Here is an 8,280-nt window from a genome sequence, read left to right as displayed (position 1 = left end):
GACTCAATATTTGAGCAACAATGGCATCATACATCAAACTAGCTGTGTTGGCACACCCCAACAAAATGGTGTTGCCGAGAGAAAAAACCGAGATCTCCTTGAAAAAACTAGGGCATTGATGTTACAAATGAATGTACCAAAACGTTTTTGGTCTCAAAGCGTCATGACAGCAGCTTACCTGATCAACAGGTTACCTAGTAGGGTTTTGGGGTTCAAATCCCCAATGGAGATAATCAAGAACAGAAAGGTGGACTTATCTCACCTTAAAGTCTTTGGATGCATCTGTTTTGTTCATGTTCAGTCATTACATCGAGACAAACTTGATCCTAGGGCAACTAAATGCATTTTCCTTGGCTACTCGTCCACACAAAAAGGGTATAAGTGTTATAATCCACAACTTAAGAGATTAATTGTTTCAAGGGATGTTCAATTTCATGAAACTAACTCTTATTACAGTAAGTCTCTGGATAGTACAAGTCAGGGGGAGATTATCTTGGACAGTTTTCCACTGCCAAGGACTGAGATATTCAACAATGCGGGTGATCAACCTCACACAATGGATCTTGTGGCTCCAAATCAACCGAATTCATATGACGACAGCAACATGCCTGTAGAAGATGAAACTCTACGTGGTATTGATCCTGAAGAACCTTCAGAAGAGTCTCCTCCTACCATACCTCGACGAAATCCAACTCGTGAGAGACACCCACCAGCAAGACTGCAAGACTTTGTTACGTACAAGCTCAAGCACCCCTTATCCAACTACTGTTCTTACCAAAGGTTGTCTCCTAATTACACTGCCTATTTGAGTAATATATCTGCGCATGAAGAGCCTCAATCATTTCAAGAAGCCAACCAATCCCAAGTGTGGCAGCAAGCAATGCAGGATGAACTGCATGCACTCGATCAACATAAAACCTGGAGCATTGTGCCACTGCCCAAAGGAAAGAAGATAGTAGGCTGCAGATGGATATACAAGATTAAATTCAACTCGGATGGGTCTATTGAAAGACACAAGGCACGATTAGTGGCCCGTGGCTTCACTCAAACATTTGATGTGGATTACAAGGAAACCTTTGCTCCCGTTGCTAAGATGAACACAGTGCGTGTACTCTTGTCTGTGGCTGTCAACAAAGGATGGCCTATGTATCAAATGGATGTAAAAAACGCCTTCTTACATGGTGAGCTTGAAGAAGACGTCTACATGAGATTACCACCGGGTCACTCTCAAAGTCATAAACAGGATGTTGTGTGTAAACTACACAAATCAATTTATGGTCTTAAACAATCACCGAGAGCCTGGTATGCTAAGCTCAGTTCTGTTCTTATCAGTGTTGGTTTTGGAAGAAGCAATGCGGACTCCTCTTTATTTGTACGTTCAGGCACCGCTGGTACATTAGTTGTTCTTGTGTATGTTGATGACTTGATCATCACCGGAGATAACCCTGAAGAAATCAAAGAACTCAAGCACTTCCTTCAGCAGCGCTTTGCAATAAAAGATCTTGGTGTTCTGAGATACTTCCTTGGCATCGAAATGGCTACCTCTCACAAGGGCTTCTTCCTTAACCAGCGCAAATATGTTCTGGATCTCCTTAAGGAATCAAATATGAGTGATGCTAAACCGGTTCCTACACCTCTCGACATTAAACTTAAGGTCAGCTTAGAGGGTCAATCTCTTCCAAACATAAGTTATTATCAGCGGTTGGTTGGTAAGTTGATATACCTAACCATCACAAGGCCCGACATTACCTATGCTGTCAGTATTGTTAGCCAATTTATGCACTCTCCCACGATGGAGCACTTTAACCTAGTCAAAAGGATACTTCGGTATCTAAAAGGTTCTGTGGGACGTGGTATAATCATGAAGAAAAATGCAAACACTCAGATTACAGGTTATTGTGATGCAGATTGGGCTGGCAATTCCATTGATCGTAAGTCTACAACGGGATTTTGCACGTTTGTGGGAGGCAACCTTGTCTCATGGAAAAGCAAAAAACAAACTGTTGTTGCAAGATCCAGTGCTGAGGCAGAATATCGGGCAATGGCATCTACCGCGTGTGAACTAATCTGGCTCAAAGGTTTACTGTGTGACTTAGGTGTTTTCAATCATCAATCCATGTCCCTTTTCTGTGACAATCAGGCTGCAATGCACATTGCTTCCAACCCAGTTTTTCACGAGAGAACCAAGCACATTGAAGTCGATTGTCACTATGTTCGTACACAAGTTCAATCTCAGGTTATCCAAACGCATTTTGTAAGGAGCTCGGATCAACTTGCGGACCTATTCACAAAATCATTGGCCTCTCATCAGTTTCAACTTCTTCTTGGCAAGCTTGGATCCATCAATCTTCTGGATCCAGCTTGAGGGGGAGTATTGGAAGTAGGGTTCAATGTTGGAAGAATATTGGAAGAATAATGCAAGAAGGGTCTGTAGGGTTCAAAGGGTCCGTAGGGTTCAATGATAATGCATCCATTTGTTTAAGTTCTTTGATAGATAACAGCTCATCCTAGTGCTATGTTAGCTGGTTGTTATTCCTCCAGCTTTGTAAAGCTAATTAATAGTTTAAGTTAGAGAGAGTGGAAGGCACAATGATGCTTTGTTTAGCTGTCAGGAAGGTCATAATGATGCTGCGATTGCTGCCATTATTCTCTTCCTTTCCGCTCCACCCTCCTGCTTGTTTTTCTTTTCATATATATGCTGTCCTTGTAGCTGGTTCTTCCTTATGAAAATTACATCATAAATTCATCAAGTTCATTCCATTGTTACAGATGGAAATGAAAGCAAGAAGAGAATAGCAGTGGATGATGCAACAGAGAGCAGCTCCGGAATCTCTACTCCCCCAGTTTCTGAAACCGGGGTCAAGCGAAAAAATGTAACTATTTAAATAATTTTTTCTCAGTTTTTTTTTAAATTTGTTTTGCCTCGTATAGTTCTCAGTTTGATTTTGTTCCTGTGTTCGCAGAGCGCAGAAAGAGGAAAGAGGGTCAAGAGCAATGAGAAGGAAGATGAGAAACCAAAGGAAGTTGTTCACGTTAGAGCCAGGAGAGGCCAAGCAACTAACAGTCACAGTCTAGCAGAAAGGGTACTTAAATTTGCATGTGTTTCTTCGTTTTTTTTCTTCGAGCGATATTCTAATTCAGTGACCAATAAATTTGCTAAAAACATTATTTCTTGGTTTTAATATATGTTTATTGAATGTTGTCAATCAGGTTAGAAGAGGAAAAATCAATGAAAGGCTGACATGTTTACAAGATATTGTCCCAGGGTGCTCTAAGGTAATTAAGAAATTTGGTAGCGTAATTAAGCGTATGTGTTTAATTTAGTAAATCCAAGAACCATAAGTCTAATTTATGAACTCGTTAATGTAATTACAGACGATGGGAATGGCGGTAATGTTGGACGAGATAATTAACTATGTTCAGTCCTTGCAAAACCAGATTGAGGTAATTAGTTTAACAATAATCAAATTTTCCTTGTTAATAATTTGTTCTTAATTATTCTTCTCTGGAAAATTAATGTTTGTTCTTTGTCGAATATTTCAGTTCCTATCTATGAAGCTAGCCACAGCGAGCTCTTTCTATGACTTCAACTCAGAGACTGATGTTACGGAAACAATGAAGGTACAAAATATGAAAAATTTCAGTAAAAAAGTTTTGGTGGCGAGGGATGGAATTCTAATTTTGCGCGATCGAAAAGTAGTAACGTTTTTATTTTTTATGTTGCAGATAGCAGGAGAGTTGGAGAGATTGAAGAGAGAAGCTGCAGGATATGGAGGATTTGGTGCTAGCTTCCACTCAACATCTTCAACTTGGTCCCCCTGAGACATGAAAATGCTCTATCTCCCATGTCCTACTCCTCCTACAGTTCTAATGTTATGATTTTTGTCCCCGCTTCATGCTATATATGTCTGCCACAAGTGGAAAACCAAAACTTGTAAAACCCTAATTTATACGTTGGGGGAAATTTATTGAGATTAATACAATGCATACAGTTAAAAAAGTTTCTCCCTAATTGTGATTCTCTAACTATAATCAGTAATTATTTGCATGATGCATAAATTGGCTGTGCACTAAATCCTAATTACGTACTTTAATTTATTAAAAGAGAGATTCAAACTCGGCTACAAGAAGTCGGACATACTACGATAATCAAATGACTTATTTCATGTTTACAAAACTAACTTTATGTTACATAGTAAAGTCATGACTCATAAACATAAGGGGTGGATAAACACTAAGCTGTAAGTTAAAAGGACTGCTAAGACAACAGTTGGATGATACATGTTGTCTTGTCTCATGTGTTAAAACAACATTTAATTGCCATCAACTTGTACATATAAGATCATGGGAAATTTGGAAAATTTAGACATATTTCTTCTAATGTCAAGATCAACGTAGATGCAACATGGACGTTAAGGTTATCGTGTGCCGTCTAGTGTTTTAACTATTCACATAACATTGCATGATTGGTTTGTGATACTTTCATCTTATTTTTTTAGTCTTCTCTTTCTATATCGGCCTTAAAATGTCAAAACTTGGAAGTAACTACGTGACATTAATGTATTGATTATGACTCATGAACCGAACCGAAGTGTCACAAGCTTGAAATGACAACTGAAAGTAACCCATGGAGTCCATGAAATCTCATGGAGGTTGCCAATTCATGAGGTGAATGATTGGGGGAGAGAGAGAGAAATGTGAAGTTTTTGTCTTCAAGTTTTGTTTTGAAAAGAGGGAAAGATAGGTGCAATGCATCCATGAAACTTGGAGGGACATAGGACAGCAAGAATGGGCCAAAGCATGCCCTAAAGAGTATGGGGCAGTGTGGGATCTCCCAATTTCTCTAAAAGGATAAGTGCGTATGAACCTCTCTCTCTCTCTCTCTCTCTCTCTCTCTCTCTCCCTCTATCAAAAGCAATTTTTTTTTTTCCAATTTGTTTTCTCCTCATATCCCAGTCAATCTTTCTTCTTTTCCTTGACCCCTCTTTGACCAAGTCTATTGAAGCTGTATGCATGAACAAAGAGGAGGAAGAGGACTCAAGGGTCCCCCCTCAAATCGTAATGGAAAATGAACGGTGCCATATATTCCCAAATGGGATTGAGGAGATCACATATTAGGTGGAGTTGGGAAGGTAACTTAATATGGGCAAGTTCAAGGACCCTAGATTAGAAGCTTTTGGAGTGGAAGATGTTAGCTTGTCACCCACTAAATTATGGCAAAACTAAAAATAGCACAAAAAGGAAACCTAAGTGTGTGCATGCATCTCATAATATTAATATGCATAGACCCTAGATTAGAAGCTTTTGGAGTGGAAGATGTTAGCTTGTCAAAATACCCACTAAATTAAGGCAAAACTAAAAATGGCACAAAAAAGAAACCTAAGTGTGTGCATGCATGCATCTCATAATATTAATATGCATAAACCTCAATGTAATATGATTCACCAAGCATCATCTCATTGTAGAGTGTCTCAAGATGGTTTATGGTGATGTGGTAAATGTCACATCTCGAGCTCAACTCCGTCGTAGCACGATATTGTCTGTTTTAAGTCCCGACCACGCCCTCACGGTTTTGTTTTTGGGAATTCACGCAAGCAGAACTTCCCAGTGGATCACCCATCCTAGGAATGCTCTGGCTCATTCTTGCTTAACTTCGGAGTTCCTACGGAACCCAAAGCTTGTGAGCTCCTAAAAAACCTCATGATATATGAAGGCCCATGTACATTTAAGGCATAGAGGATCAACTCTCCTGAACGATGTGGGAGTAAAGAAGCATCATCATACTCAAATGGTAAAGCTTGTATCAATCTTAATCAAAATCGAGATCTATGTTTAAATTATGCTTGAAGGTTGTAGATGATTCTCACATGCATGGTCAAGACTCAAAATGTCATTTCATGGTCAACAAAAGTAATTTTTATGATGTTTTTGTCCCGATTTGTGAGCCTCACGTGCAACTTATGAACATAGACAAAACTAGACCATGTAGATGATATGTATAGTTTGATCAAATGAGAGTTTCTATTATGCACATGGTCTACATGTGCATCAACATAATTGATCAAATCTCGGCCTCTCGTTTTCATTTAAAAAATTGGAAGGTCGAGATTTAATCAAATATGCTGATGATCAACCCATGCGCTTGAGAGAAACTATGTTGACCTATATGGATTAAGGACTCATGAAGAATTAGGGGTGTGTTCGAAAAAAACGAAAACCGAAAACTTTATTTTAAAAAAATATCGTACAAAATATCGAATCAAAATAACCAAATTGAATTTCTCTAACTGAATTGAATCGAATTCAATTGGTTCAGTTTCGGTTTTAAATGTTAGGATACGCACTAAGCCGAACAAAACCGAACATCTAAACCCAGAATACTACGTTGTTTTATGTTTTACACTAACCCTAACTAATACACCCCTCGTCCCCTCCTTTCTTCAGATTCCAAACTTGATACCTTGCCTCCAGTCTCCAGACTCCAAAGTTGAAACTCGACACCCCGACCTTGCCGAACCCTTCAAACTCAGAACATCATCCTTCAGACGTCGCACACCCTACACCTCGTCCACTTCGCTCTCTGTCACGCTCGCCCACCTTGCTCGCTGCCGCGCTCACCCACCTCGCCCAATTTACTGAGATATCGGCCTGCATTTTATTTCTCAAGAACAAAAAATTCAACATTATTAAGAAATGAAAGCAAAGCTTTTTTATTCACGTGAAAGAAAAAAAAAACAGGAATGAACTAAAAATAGAATTAATTAAAATATTTGTCCTTAAACTTATATTTGTATTTCACTTTATCTCCAATTTAGTTTATCTATTTAATAGTTTTTCACTTGTGTTATGTGACTCGCTTTAACCATTCTGTCATACTTTTGTTTATTTGATTGTCGACTAAAATGTCCAGCTTTACTACAATGAAACAGTTTAACAAATTGACATAATGACTAAAGTGGGGATGTGATACGGTTAGAAGGTCATAAAATTTAGAACTAAAGTTAAGACTAAAGTGAAACACGAGTATAAATAAGAAGATTACTATCATGATTAACCCTAGAACAATATCAATAAAAGTAAGAGAGGTTGAATGCTGTGAATATCAATAATAAATTATAGAACTCTCCTCAACCCACCGTGTTTGAAGTTCAAATCTCTTCCTCTCCTTAGAGTAGTTTAGAGTACAAGTATCGAATGCATTAAAAAAATGTTCCTGAAATTTGCATAACTCATCATTTTGGTCCATGAGATTTAAAATCAATAGAAGTATCATTTTAGTTGGATACTGACCAGATGCTTACGTAGTTTCTGAGTTCGTCAACTGTATATGGTTTGGAATCTGGATTAATATCTTGTTTCCTTTAATGATCGATCAGGGGTAGGCATGTAAGCTTTTCTTTTACAACAGATTGCAGGTGGGAGATAACTGCGTAATTTCGATCCCTCCCTGAGGCAAGTACAAGCAAGGATTTCAGAGTCATGGATTCCTGTTGAATTATAAGTCTCTAGCTGATTGAGTATTAGAAATAAGATGAGTTTAATGTGTGTACTCACTTGAGCATATCTGCCAAGTGTAAAGTTAAATGATGTAAGGCCATGAGTGCCATGTGGTGTTTGATCCATGTAATTAGGTAGATGAGTGACTAAGATTAAAAATAGTGTTTTGTGTGGTCCTAAAGCTAAGGCCATCAGAAAAATGTAAAGCAGTGTTAGTGCGCATTTTTCAGTGTAGTACAAAATATTCCTCTGCAATACTTTTGCAAGAGTGAACAAGAAAGAAAACTTTTCGGTTCAACTTCTTCCATCTTTGCTTTGCTTCTGTTCAGCATTCTGAAAATAAAACCCAGCTAAATCAAGTTACACTAACATGGCCTCAGGGCCTAGTTTCGATTAAGATCTGGGCGTGTTTCTGTGAGCTTAAACATCACCGTTTCTGGTTTCGGTGAAGTTTGCCGGAGTTTGTCTGTGACCTAAAGAACTACGTGTTTCTGGATTCACACAAGCTCACGATGGCTAGATCTGGGAGTGCTGAAGTGAGGACCCCGATCTTCTCCGGTGAGAACTACGAGTTCTGGAGAATCAAAATGGTTACCATTTTCAAGTCATATGGACTGTGGAATCTGGTGGAAAAAGGGATTTCGGTTTCTGATTCGAAGAAGAAGAAAGCTAAGACTGATGAAGATACAGATGTTGATGCTGACGATGATGAGAAAATGACTGCAATCTTCATGAAAGATGCAAAAGCTCTCGGAATCATTCAAAACGCAGTCTCCGATCAGA

General features: G+C 38.7%; 1 pseudogene; it reads left to right on the top strand.

The window, feature by feature from the left end:
* The first annotated feature begins 2,567 nt into the window (after positions 1-2,567).
* LOC103420369 (transcription factor BEE 1-like) lies at positions 2,568-3,971 on the top strand (annotated as a pseudogene).
* The last annotated feature ends 4,309 nt before the right edge of the window (positions 3,972-8,280 follow it).

This window comes from Malus domestica, chromosome 06, assembly GCF_042453785.1.
Source record: "Malus domestica chromosome 06, GDT2T_hap1".
In the NCBI taxonomy this organism is placed as follows: domain Eukaryota; kingdom Viridiplantae; phylum Streptophyta; class Magnoliopsida; order Rosales; family Rosaceae; genus Malus; species Malus domestica.
This window is presented reverse-complemented; position numbering and strand designations above follow the sequence as displayed.